Genomic DNA, 13,652 nt, shown 5'->3' on the forward strand with positions numbered 1-13,652 from the left:
TAATGCCCCTAAACCACGGAAAATTGATGGACCACATTGAATAAAGATAAAATGCCAGAATTGCCTCATAGACAGTGAAGGAAGAGACATGCTAGATTGGCTATATTACAAGTAGTCACAAGGCTCACAAAATCATAATGTTCCAAAGGAAGACCAAAGCTCCAAGCAATGCAATGGTAAGAGGCTCATTCTTCCTCATGCCAGGGATGAAAGTAGGAGAAACTGTTATAGAATTTGGCTTACTAGCCAGAGCAGGAACCACACACATATCGCTGCCCCTCCATCTTCTGCCCTCTCACTGTCCCTCCAAAAATTATGTTCCCAGAGGAAAGCAGCTGCCCAAGTGAAAAGAAGGGAAGGGAAATGAAGGGAAGGGAAGGGAAGGGAATGGGGGAGGGGAGGAGAGGGGAGGGGAGGGGAGAGGGGGGAAGAGAAGAGAAAAAAGGAAGGGAAAGGGAAAAGAAAAGGAAAGAAAAAAGAAAAGAACTTGTCTCACTAATAAGAAAAGAGAAGCCAGGCAAAAGTGTTTCACCACCAGAAGAGAAGTGGTTACAACCAACCATAATGATGACTGGCAAGATTTGAGTGGTAGCCAAGAGGATGTAATATGAAAGGGTAATGAATACAGTTCACAACCATATGGATACAGAACACAAGCTCCCCAGGGAAAACAGGTGGGCAGCCAACAAATTACTATTCAATTTGTACCAACAGAGAAAATCAAGGATGGAAGATCAGGGGACTGAAAATATTTGGTCCATTTAAGAGTCATGACCTCTTGCCAAGATTCTAGAGCTAAACCAGTTATCAGACTTAGAAATCATTGCCAGAAGAGATAGTGAGATATCCAGGAGAAAAAACCATGCAAAACCATACTTAGTATGCTCAAAATGGATATACTATTCCTTCACTAAAGGGACACTTGATCATTTCCTCTGGTAACTGTGGACTGGGGAGTAGACTGCAAGACATGCTGAGAGACATTAGACACAGGAACTGTGTTGACACTAACACCTGGAGACCTAAAGCATTATCATGTCATTGTGCCCCTTCCCTTTTAGAAATGGAGTATATGTGGGATAGATGTGGAGAAGGAGGTAAGAAATAGATTCTGGCCAAGGGCTAGTTACAGACCTTACACTGGTGGTCTGGTTGCCATTTTACCGCTATGTTTCTTTAGTCCATTGAGGAAGAATTATCTTGGTAGGAAATTTTAGGGGAAGTCTTCAGAAACTATTCTTCCCTAGACAAGAAAGTAATTCAAAAATTGTATATTGCATCCCAGGTGGCTTAGAAAATACTAATGCTACCCTCAATAATTTAGAAGAAGCTAGAAGAGTGGTTCTCATCATATCTCCTTTGATTCACCAGTTCTAACTCCTATAGAAATAAGATCGTGCTGGATGATGACTATACTACCACCAAGTTCAATCTAATTCTAGCCCAAATATCAAGTACTTTTGCTAAAATTTAATATAGTGTCAGTCATAGGATGTGTGGCTGATCTGGAAAATGTGTTCTTTTCTATCCCTCTAAGAAAAGGTCATTAAAACTAGTTCACATTCCCGTGTATTAAATAAAACATAGTTACAGTTTTGTCCCAGTGTTATCTACCAACTTGGTCATAATTTAGTCAGAAAAGATATGGACTACCTGCATAGTCCATAAACATCACTGAAATGACTCAATGATACTTGAGTGAAGTGGTATATCTGGAATACACTACAATTAGCAATAGACTACACAAGTCAGACACATGTGTAGGAAGCCCAGATGCCCATGATACCCATCATTGTTGCACCAGTATCCTTTCTTTGCCTCTTGTCTATGGGGATCTCTTTTGACCAGATAAAATAGGATAAGAGGGGTGCCTGGGTGGCTCAGCTGGTTAAGTGTCTGACTCTTTTTTTTTTTAAGATTTTATTTATTTATTTGAGAGAGAGAGAGAATGAGAGATAGAGAGCACAAGAGGGAAGAGGGTCAGAGGGAGAAGCAGACTCCCTGCCGAGCAGGGAGCCCGGTGTGGGACTCGATCCCGGGACTCCAGGATCATGACCTGAGCCGAAGGCAGTCGCTTAAACAACTGAGCCACCCAGGCGCCCAAGTGTCTGACTCTTGATTTCAGCTCAGATCATGATCTCAGGTCATGATCTCAGGATCCTGAGATTAAGTTCTGCATCAGGCTCCAAGCTCCGCAGGGCATCTGCTTGAGATTCTCTCCCTCTCCCTCTGCCCCTCCCTCACCTGTGTGTTGGTGCACTTTCTCTGTCTCTCTCTAAAAATAAATAAATAAATCTTAAAAAAAAAAAAAAGGATAAGAAATCCTTAATTTGGTTTATTGATGGTTGGTTTGGGTGTGAGAGTGCAAGTCAAAATCAATAGCAATTGCATTATACTACTATAATGGTTAGCCTTGAAAAATAGTGACAAAAGTAAATCTTCCCAATGGGCATAACTTCAGACTGTGAACATGGTCATCCACTTTGCATGGACAGAGTAGTGGCCCCGGAGAGAATAAAAATAGATTCACAGGCAGTAGTGAAAGACTGAGAAGCTGTTCAGGATCCTGGGAGGATAAAATATTGTAATACTGAGGGGAAAAAAATTCAGTATAGGCAAATTATATATAAATATGTCACATATCATGTTCAACTAGAATGCATCCACCTCTGAAAAGGCCCGATCCACCAAGAAGCCAAAATGACCCAGCAAAGGGACTTTTGCAAGGCTTTGTAATTGGCAACTGCCAGCCTGGCATAGCAGGCACATGAATGAAGTGGCCATAGTGGCAGCCATGAAGGCAATTTCAGGGTCCAACAGCATTGACTCATATTCTCAAACCACCAATGTTAGTCTAGCTACTGCTAAGCCCAGTGTTCAACCTGCTAGAAACAGAAACCAATGGTAGGCTATGGCACCATCTCTTGAGGAAGCCAACAGCAGCTTGGTGATCAAGGACAAGTGGTTTGTTCTCTATGTATCTGGGTATATGTATATGCTTACTACCTGCACAGCTTCAGTATATCCAAGGATTTTTTTGACATATTGGCATCAGTTTACACTTAAAGTTGCATAAGTGCAAGGGACCTACTTTACAGGAAAAAGATGCAGGGATAGGCTCACGATCACAAATTCACTGATCTAGTACTTCCAGGCTTGATAGCTATTCCAGGGAAGAGTCCTTTTCACTCCAACAAACATGCACCTTTATCATCTGAAAGGATAATTTTAACTAAGAATGGCTATGACATGGTCATGGAATAAATTTTGAATGATCCCGAATATAATCCAATCAAGTTAGTACTTGTTACTTGAATATTCAGTGAGCAGAAGAGCTATTAAGAAAATGTGAACCTTTTCTTACACTGTGATTTGCATCCCTCTTAGGCCTTTTGTTTTTCTTTAGAAGAGGAAGGGCATTCATTCCATAGCAAGCAACAACTTCCTCTATTCCGACTATGAATTGGGTATTGTGATAGTATCTGGAGAAAAACAAAGTCATGAGCTCTGATCTGTAATTTCTCAGAAACTAATGGGCTAATATCTTCATTTGTCAATACCTGTAGCCCATAACCTTAATTATGTACTGTTCAATGACCTGCTTACTTGCTTACCTTAGTAGAGTATCTTATCTAAAGTTCTAATCCTCTGGGTGTTAATCTGCTACTGAAAATAGTTTCAAACATAATTTTCTCACTCTTGATCACAACTCACCCATACACTCCAGTGAAACAAATTATAGTGTTCTACTGCATTGATTTGACCTCTGGTCCTTTGTAAATCTTACTTCTCTAATTAGCTTATAAAGAGAAATTGCAATTCGTGGACTAGCACAAGGACGGAGGAAACATTTTTAACAATTTCGGAACCCAAAGGGATTTTAGAACTGTCACCGTTATGAGTTGGGTTTAAAATACCATAGTCTATGTTAAAATAAATAGACTTATGACAACATAGTCTCTGCTCTAGGTATTTCAGAATCACCATAGTTTTGCATACTACAAAGGCTTAAATATGCTGGAAATGACAAATTATATTACATTTCCACATTACAATATTGAACATTCTATTACTTTTCATTCCTACAACTACTGTCCTTTTTCACCTCTTGATCATTGCTTGTCTGTATAACTTCAACAGCTTCTCAAATGACTAGATCTGTCCTTTCCCAGATGACCTTTCTATGAACATATATGTACTTTATGTGGCTTTACTTTTTCAGAATATGATGTTTTTTTCATGTCTACTTAGTAGTTTCTAATATTTTTCAAATATTGTACACTTTTATTCTACAAAGGAAATATCACATAAAATTTTACTTTATGAAAAGTAGATACCCTTTCTTCTGGCTATGATGGAATAATTGTACTTCAAAAACCCTCAGTGTATAATCAAATATGAAACTGAACAAAATATATGAAGCAATTGCTTTTAGGCATTGGACAACAGGGAGCACAATATTGCAACCTCAGAAAGAAATTTCAAAGTGAATAGATAACCACTAGATTATCTGTAAAGAAGTAAAAACACTGTGTCATTTTACTCTAATAGAATGTGCATATACATTATATTATCCTTCAAAAATTCATCTCTTAATAGTATATCTCCTTAGGGGCACCTGGGTGGCTCAGTCGGTTAAGCGTCTGCCTTCACCTCAGGTTATGATCCCTGGGTGCTTGGGATCGAGTCCCGCGTCATGCTCCCTGCTCAGTGGGGAGTCTGCATCTCCCTCTCTCTCTTTCTCTCCCCCCCTGCCCTTCCCTACTGCTTGTTCTCTCTCTCTCAAATAAATAAATAAAATCTTTAAAAAAAACTAGTATATCTCCTTAAACACATTAGTTTCAGGCATTTCTACTTTGAAAAAAAAAAGGTTTTTATAACACAGTTGATTATACCTTATCTGTATTTTATATGATTATAATGAAATTTCCATTTATTTTTATTTTATTTCCAAATATTTTTATTTTAATGCCTCCAAACAGTTTCACGAGGACAGCAATCTTGCTTGTCTTGCGTTCTTCTGTACCTTAGTCTAATGCCTAGTACTTTGTAGGTCCTCAATACATATAAGCTGAGTTTATGAATAGAAGCATACTTAAACATTTCTTCTCAAATGCTGTGGATGAAATGGTTCTCCTATGAAGATATTTTAATAAGTAATCAAAATCATAAATATAGGTACATATTTATATACTATAATTATGTATAATACATTTACAATACTTGTTACATATAAATGTACACATAAATGTAAAGTCCCTCAGACTTCTCAAAACTTAGATCTGCAAATGATCTTAAAATACAAAGTACATCTCTACCATTTTAGACAGCACTTGAAGTTGTGATAGAGATTGTAAGTGACTTGGCTGCATATATTATTATTTATATTTAAGAAAACTATGTTGGTCTTTTGTTCTTTTGCAGAGTTTATGGGAAGATAAGCAACAAAAAATACTGAGTCAAGTAAAAGAAGAAGACATTGACACACTATTATTTTACAGAAGACAATGACAGATGCAGATTATGCAAAATAAGAAGTGGGACTATGAATTAAATATTTTCCTATAATACATACAAACAAATATATTTTACCACAGCATTCATTCAAATACATTTTGTGATTATCTATCATATACTATGAACTTAGAGGGGACTTAGCCTCTATCTGTAAACAAGATAGATGAACATCCCTGCCTTCATGTAACTTACCTTCATCAGTGGGAAATATGCAGTTAGCAAAATGGACATACTAAGTAAAATATTATGTTGAAGTTGCTAAGTGTCTTGAAGGACAAAACGCAAAGAAAGTGAATTCAGGAATACTGGAAAGATGAGCAATTACTGTATTATAAATAGAATAGTGGAAATAGAGTGATATTTACTTGTAACTCAGGGTACAAGGTGTGTTCAAGGATCAGCAAGGAGGTCAGAGAGGATGCAGGACAGGGGAGAAGATAAAAAGGGCAAAAATACTGATATTTTACAAAGATATTTGGTAATAGGTACTACATATTTTATAAAAGATAATATATAGACTATCAGTTCTAAGATTTGAAAACTTAAACCCAAAAGAATCAATTATTACAGTTAAGGAATTTAGTCTCACAGGGATAATAATGGAAAGTGTAGTGTGCCTTGTTCAGTTGACAAATTCAAAATCAAGAGATAATAGAAAAAATTCAGTGACTTTATTCAGATTTTGTGGAAGAGAACTTCATCTCTTGCAGTCTTTGGTGACAAAATGGGATGTTACAATAAGGTAGCACCTTTAGGTGCCTTTTATTTTATGTAGGGTATTAAGAGTCCACAACCCATAGCTGATGGCAGAAGTTAGAATGTGGCTTTTTTTTTTCAATCCAAATATTTAATCCCTTGTAGTACTTATAAAAGAAAGACCAATTGGATTCTTTGGCTTTGTGAAAGTGAAAGCCCTATATCCTTTTATTTAGTAACAAGTGGCTCATCATATTTGATCTGTTGAACTATAAAAGAATAGAACTTCAATATGAACATCATAAAGAGCCCTCACCATTCATTCTTTTGTTCCATGTAGCCACTGCTTTTAGCTCTTAAAAACTCTTCTTTCACATCATTTTCTGAAGTTGGTACCTTTACTGAAAAGACTTTCTAACGGTACAGGAATTTTGCAACTACTGTAAATCAGGTGACAGCTTACCATTAGAGATTTTGAAAATGATGTTTTGCTTTTAGTTTTTTTAAAAAATCAAGTACTGAGGATAAAATAACAACACTATCACATAAAGAAAGCATGAGGAAAATTATATAAATATTTGAATATTCAGGACACAATCAATAATTATATTTTAAATTCATAATTATCTATATTAAATAGCATAAAACTAGCAGCTGAATATACATAAAAGTGTTTCATATTTTGCAACTGTAATACTTGGTGTATATTAAGGATAGCTATGTCTTCTTAAAGGGTTGTTCCTTTCATCATAATATTATATCCCTTAATGTCTCTGGTAATTTTATTTGCTCTGAAGATACTTTATTTGAAGACCTCTCAAGCTTTTTTTAAAATTTATAATTGCACATTATACTTTTTTCCATCATCATTTTAGTTTCAATTAGACTATATTTTTATGTTTGAAGGGAGTTTATTTTGTGGATGGACAATTGGTGTATGTATTTAAATTCACTCTGCCAATCTCTTTCTTTCTATTGGTGTATTTAATAAAATTACACTTTATGTAATTATTAATACTTAAGAGCTTAAGTCTGCCATTTTATTTTTGTTTTGCTGCTTGTTCTATTTTTCTGTTCCTCTGTTTTTTTTTTACCTACCTTCTTTTGGACTCCCTAAAGTTATTTTCCACTTTAATTTTTAAAATTTAATTACTAATTTAATTACTAGCCAATAATACCCAGAACAACCACTAAAAATCTATACAAATAGATACATTATTAAGCACTTTCTGCTGGTGCCACTTTACTGATTCAAGTGATATATAGAAACCTATGTCAATTTATGTTTCTTTACCTTCCTCCATTATAATATAATTGAGTTAAATATTTCCTTCTAGATTCTAGAGTTACTGTAGTGAATTCTGGGGGAATTTTGATATTAGAGTTGTGTTTTCTTCAGAAGTTTTACTATTTTATCTTCATCAGTGCTCTGAAGTCTCATGATGATGAGCCTTATTGTGAGGCTTTTCTTTTCTTTTTTTTAATTATTTTTATTTATTTTTATTTTTTAAATTATTTTTAAAAATAATTTTTTTAATATTTTTAAAATAAAAAATTTATTTTAAAAAATAAAAAAAATTTATTTATCTATTTGACAGAGAGATAGCAAGAGCAGGAACACAAGCAGGGGGAGTGGGAGAGGGAGAAGCAGGCTTCCTGCCCAGCAGGGAGCCCGATGTAGGACTCGATCCCAGGACCTTGGGATCATGACCTGAGCCAAAGGCAGACGCTTAATGACTGAGCCACCCAGGCGCCCTTTCTTTTCTTTAAGTATATTATGACAGGTCACCAGTGGCCCCATTTATGTGGCAACTATGAAATACTTTTTAAAAACTAATATCAATAAATAAAGGCCATATATGACAGGCCCACAGCTGACATCATACTCAATGGTGAAAAGCTAAAAGCTTTTCCTCCAAGATCAGGAAGACCAGGGTACTCATTCTCATCACTTCAATTCAACATAATACTGCAAGTTCAAGTTAGAGCAATTAAGCAAGAAAAATACATAAAAGACATTGAAATCAGAAAGGAAGAGTTAAATTATCTTTTTGGAAAGATGACATGATCTTATATACAGAAAACTCTAATGATGCCACCAAAAAATTTAGAACTAAAAATGATGAATAATGAATTCAGTAAAGTTGCAGGACATGAAATCAAAATACAAAAATTAGCTGCTGATTTTAATGGACAAAGGACCTGAATACACATTTTTCCAAAAAAAAGACACAAAACGGCCAACATAGAGGTATATGAAAGATGCTCAATTTCATTAATCACCAAGGTAGTTCAAATTAAAACCATAATGATATGGGGGCGCCTGGGTGGCTCAGTCATTAAGCATCTACCTTCAGCTCAGGTCATGATCCCAGGGTCCTGGGATCGAGCCCCACATCGGGCTCCCTCCTCAGTAGGAAGCCGGCTTCTCCCTCTCCCACCGCCGCCTGCTTGTGTTCCCTCTCTCGCTGTGTCTTTATCTGTCAAATAAAAAAATAAAATCTTTTTAAAATAAATAAGCAGTATGGAGTTTCCACAAAAAGTTGAAAATAGAGCTACCATACGATCCAGCAATTGCACTACTGGGTATTTACCCCAAAGATACAAATGTAAGGATCTGAAGGGGTATGTGCACCCCAATGTTTATAGCAGCAATGTCCACAATAGCCAAACTGTGGAAAGAGCCAAGATGTCCATCAACAGATGAATGGATAAAGAAGATGTGGTATATATACACAATGGACTATTATGCAGCCATCAAAAGGAATGAGATCTTGCCATTTGCAACGACGTGGATGGAACTGGAGGGTGTTATGCTAAGTGAAAGAAGTCAATCAGAGAAAGACATGTATCATATGACCTCACTGATATGAGGAATTCTTAATCTCAGGAAACAAACTGAGGGTTGCTGGAGTGGTGGGGGTGTGGGAGTGATTGGGTGGCTGGGTGATAGACAGTGGGGAGGGTATGTGCTATGGTGAGTGCTGTGAATTGTGTGAGACTGTTGAATCACAGATCTGTACCTCTGAAACAAATAATGCAATATATGTTAAGAAAAAAAAAAAGAAGACAGCAGGAGGGGAAGAATGAAAGGGAGTAAATCAGAGGAGAAGACGAACCATGAAAGACGATGGACTCAGAAAAACAAACTGAGGGTTCTAGAGGGGAGGGGGGGGTGGGGGGATGGGTTAGCCTGGTGATGGGTATTAAAGAGGGCACGTTCTGCATGGAGCACTGGGTGTTATGCACAAACAATGAATCATGGAACACTACATCAAAAACTAATGATGTAATGTATGGTGATTAACATAACAATAAAAATTTAAAGATAAATAAATAAATAAATAAATAAATAAATAAAACCATAATGAAATATCAGCTCATGTCTGTTAGGACGGCTATTCTGTAAAGGACGAAATATAACAAGTGCTGGCAAGGATATGGAAAAAATGAAACTCTTGAACACTGTTGGTACAAATGTAAATTGGTAACAGGCACTATGGAAAACAGTAGGAGGTTCCTCAAAAAGTTAAAAATAGACTAGCATATAATCCCAGAATCCAACTTCTGGGTATATGTTCAAAGGAAATGAAATTGCTATCTCTCAGAGATATTGTACCCTCATGTTCATTGACCATTATTTATAATAAGCAAGATTTAGAAATAACCTAAGTGTATGTTGATAGATAAATGGATAAATAATATTTTATCCATGACAATGATTCAAAAACCGTAAAGAAAATGATCAAGTCAGACTCCCTCACTTAAAAAAACCTCTTGGGGCTCCTGGGTGGCTCAGTCGGTTAAGTGTCTGCCTTGGGCTCAGGTCATGATCCCAGGGTCCTAGGATCTGGGATTGAGGCCCCACATCAGGCTCTCTGCTCAGCAGGGAACCTGATTCTCCCTCTCCCTCTCTCTCTGCCTGTGGCTCCCCCTGCTTGTGTTCTCTCTCTATGTCAAATAAATAAAACCTTAAAAAAAAATACCTCTCAAACAAAATTGAATGACAAAAGCGAAGCAAAATACTGCAGTACCTATGAGTGTAGTCTAGAACTCCCATGTCTTTAGCTTCTCCAGAAAAGAAACATCCAGTCTTTTCTCTGAGCAGGGTAGGATACCTAGAGAATCTAGAACTTTTTTGAAAGATTTTCAGCAATCCATTCGTTTCTGGCTATTTTAACACTCCCCTTTCCAGGTATTGGCTCTTATAATAATGAAACCACTAAAAGTTCCTGAGGGAAAAGCTAGATTTTCAGTAAATCTCACTCTCTCATTGGGTTCAGCTTTTTTTTTTTCTGATTAGCTCATTTTTTATGCTATCATCTCCTTGCAATAAATGTCTTTGCAAAATTAATGTATCATTTTGGTAGAATTAGCAAAAGTGGGCTTAAAACATGTGTTCAGTTCACGATTTATAATAAGAAAATTTGGGAGATTATAAAAAAATATAAAAACCTAAAATGAATACTAAAACATTTAAATAAAAACCTTAGCTTTGTCATCCTAATTGCAAACTAGAAGCAAACCACGCATCTACAAATGACCTGAAAATATCTTTACCATGACTCATTTAAAGGAAAAATAAAAGCGTACCTCATTTCTGCAAAGAACATAATTCAGTATGTACAGTTAACTTCTAATCCGTGAAAATGTTACTATATAAAAAGAATACTTAGTTAATGAATAAAGAATACAGGTTATGGCTATGATTTTTTAAAAAAAATAAATTTAGGTTAACTGCAAAACTTTTGCTCTACCTTATATTTATCATGAGAGCATTATTTTGTGTGGAAAATCTATTTTTTGTGATCAGAATGGAGTTAATTAGACTGACATAAAATATTTTGAAAATGTGAATATGCTATGAAAATTAGATATAACTATCTAAAATTCTCAAAGATGCATAATTCTTATGTCTTGAGATTCTGTTGTTCTAATGTGTATTTTCATCTGTATTAGGTTTTAGAATATATATCGTCCCTCCTGTGCTTCCAACCTCACTTCTTGACATTATCGTCTGGTTTCAGTGGCCACGACAACACTTTTTAAATTGCTTTAATTATGCTCTCTTGCTTCCACTTTTCTCATATCAAATTTGGTCCTCCCCAAATTCATTCAGTCATCACCTGGCAAATTATAATATACATTTCATGATCAAGGTAGACATTACGTATACTAGGAATAAATTCCCAAGCCCCCAAATTATATTAAGTGCCCCTTCTATACATTCTAGTATAACACCCACTTCCTCCATTATGTACATATTCACAGTCTGCAAATGTCTTGTTAAATATATGTTTCCGGCAGTAGGCTATCAGAGCTGTATTGCCTCTTCTTAGTAAAATAGACTGCACGCAGTAATTATTCAATATGCATATATGAAATACAAGAAAAATAAATCAATTAATAAAATAGTATTTTGAAGAAGTTTCTATTGTAGATACTAATTTTTAACACTTACATTGTGCCAAATACAATTCTAAGCTCTTTACACATCAGAAAAAAATTGTATGCACTTTTCAATTATTGTTTTTCTACCCGAGTAAAAATATTCTAACACCTGTAATGTTAAATATATATGGACCAAATTCAAACATTTTTTTGGAGGGGAACATACAGTCTACATTTATGTTCCTATCCAAGTGTTTTCTTGGCTAACAATATCAACAAAAAATATACATATATATCCACAACATTTGTAAGGGGAATATGTTTTAGCTTGTTTCAGCATTCAGCTATAACTACTGTGAACACGGTAGCTTGCTTAGACGTTGTAGACTATGCAACAACACACCCCATACTGATCTCCATGTGCACAGTATGTCACATGCTTTCTGGGAACTTCTTGAGATTTATTTCACTGTGCTCTAGAGTAACACCTTTCATTTGTTTACTTGTTTATATTATTCCATCTATAGTCACTTAGGTAGGTAGACACTAGATGTTATTTTCTGCTTTAAAGATTTTATTAACACAGAATTCTATAGTGATTTTGGCAACAGAAAAAAAGTTTACTAATCTAAACCGTTTTCCATACATGCAAATGGAAAGAATAATAATATTATCAAAGTATGAAACTTAAAAAAAGATCAGTATCGCAAAGAAAAACTTTTCTGAGTGTGTGTTTAAGCATTTCATATGGGGTGTCTGGGTGGCTCAGTCGGTTGAGCATCTGATTCTTGATTTTGGCTCAGGTCATGATCTCAGTGTCATGGCATCAAGCCCCACTTCGGGCTCCGTGCTCAGCACAGAGTCTGCTTGTCCCTCTCCCTCCCTCCACTTGTGCTCTCTTTATCTCTCTCTAAAATAAATAAATAAAAATCTTAAAAAATAGAACTTCATAGAAATAGTTGTATTTACCTCCAAATTAAATTGGCCCCTATCTCAACACATCCAGCACTCTGATAAAGATGTAACATAGTTGTCTGCGAGTATACCATTCCTGAAGTAAAAATAGGTCAATAAGAACAATTGTTAGAAAAAAGATATTCATTTACACTTTGATCCACTTTCTGTGGAAACTTGAAGACTTACTGAAATTTCACACAAATAACACTGAGATTCCCCAAAGAGCATTATGCTTACTCTGTAACCCCCTGCCCTCTGCTTCTTCTACTACTCCAAACCATCAGTAGCTCTCATATTCTAGCTGACACCCAAGCAGCATTTACCATATCCTGTGCCTATCAAAAATACTCTGCAATTAATACCCACTATAGATAAAGGTTATTGATGTCTATTGTGTTTGTGGATTCCACTTGTGTTGCAATGGTCATTAGTACTTATGCTATTGACTGGTATTATCACAGCAGCTTGCCTCAAAAGATACTTTCTTTTTCTTATTTTAGAAACACTCCCTTGCTCTAGGAATATTTAAGCACGAGTGTATATAAAAAAGGGAAGCATTCGTGGTGGGGAGAGGGAGGGAGGAGAGGGAGGAAAATGATGGAAGCTAAGTGACAGCTTGTTTCTCATTTATAGAATGAGAAAAGTCGGCTGTAAAATAAATTCATATTTCTCTTAAAAACTGAAATTATATCAATACTGTTTCCAGGTTTTATGCTGTGGATTGGGTCTTCTCTGTTGGACCCACATGATGTCTATTAAGATTCTAATGAATTTGAGCTCAAAAAAACCCCAAAACACCATACAATACCTAAAATGAAAATAAACTCTTTGTTGAATGGAATTGAATGGGGGAGAATGTGAAAAAAAAAATGGCTTCTCTGTTCACTGTATGCAACAGTGAAGCAGTTGGGAATTTAGGAACAGGATTGTATTCCCAGGGCAAAGGGAAAGTGGACCTTTGTTTCTGCACAGGAGAAAGTCTTATGATTTTATTCTGACTAGCAAGTCAGAATAAAAGGAGGGAAGAATTTAACAAGTTCAAGATACAATTAGGTCTAGCAAAATAGATACACTTTGCCTTCTATTAATGT

This window comes from Zalophus californianus, chromosome 3 (assembly GCF_009762305.2).
Source record: "Zalophus californianus isolate mZalCal1 chromosome 3, mZalCal1.pri.v2, whole genome shotgun sequence".
Taxonomy (NCBI): Eukaryota; Metazoa; Chordata; class Mammalia; order Carnivora; family Otariidae; genus Zalophus; species Zalophus californianus.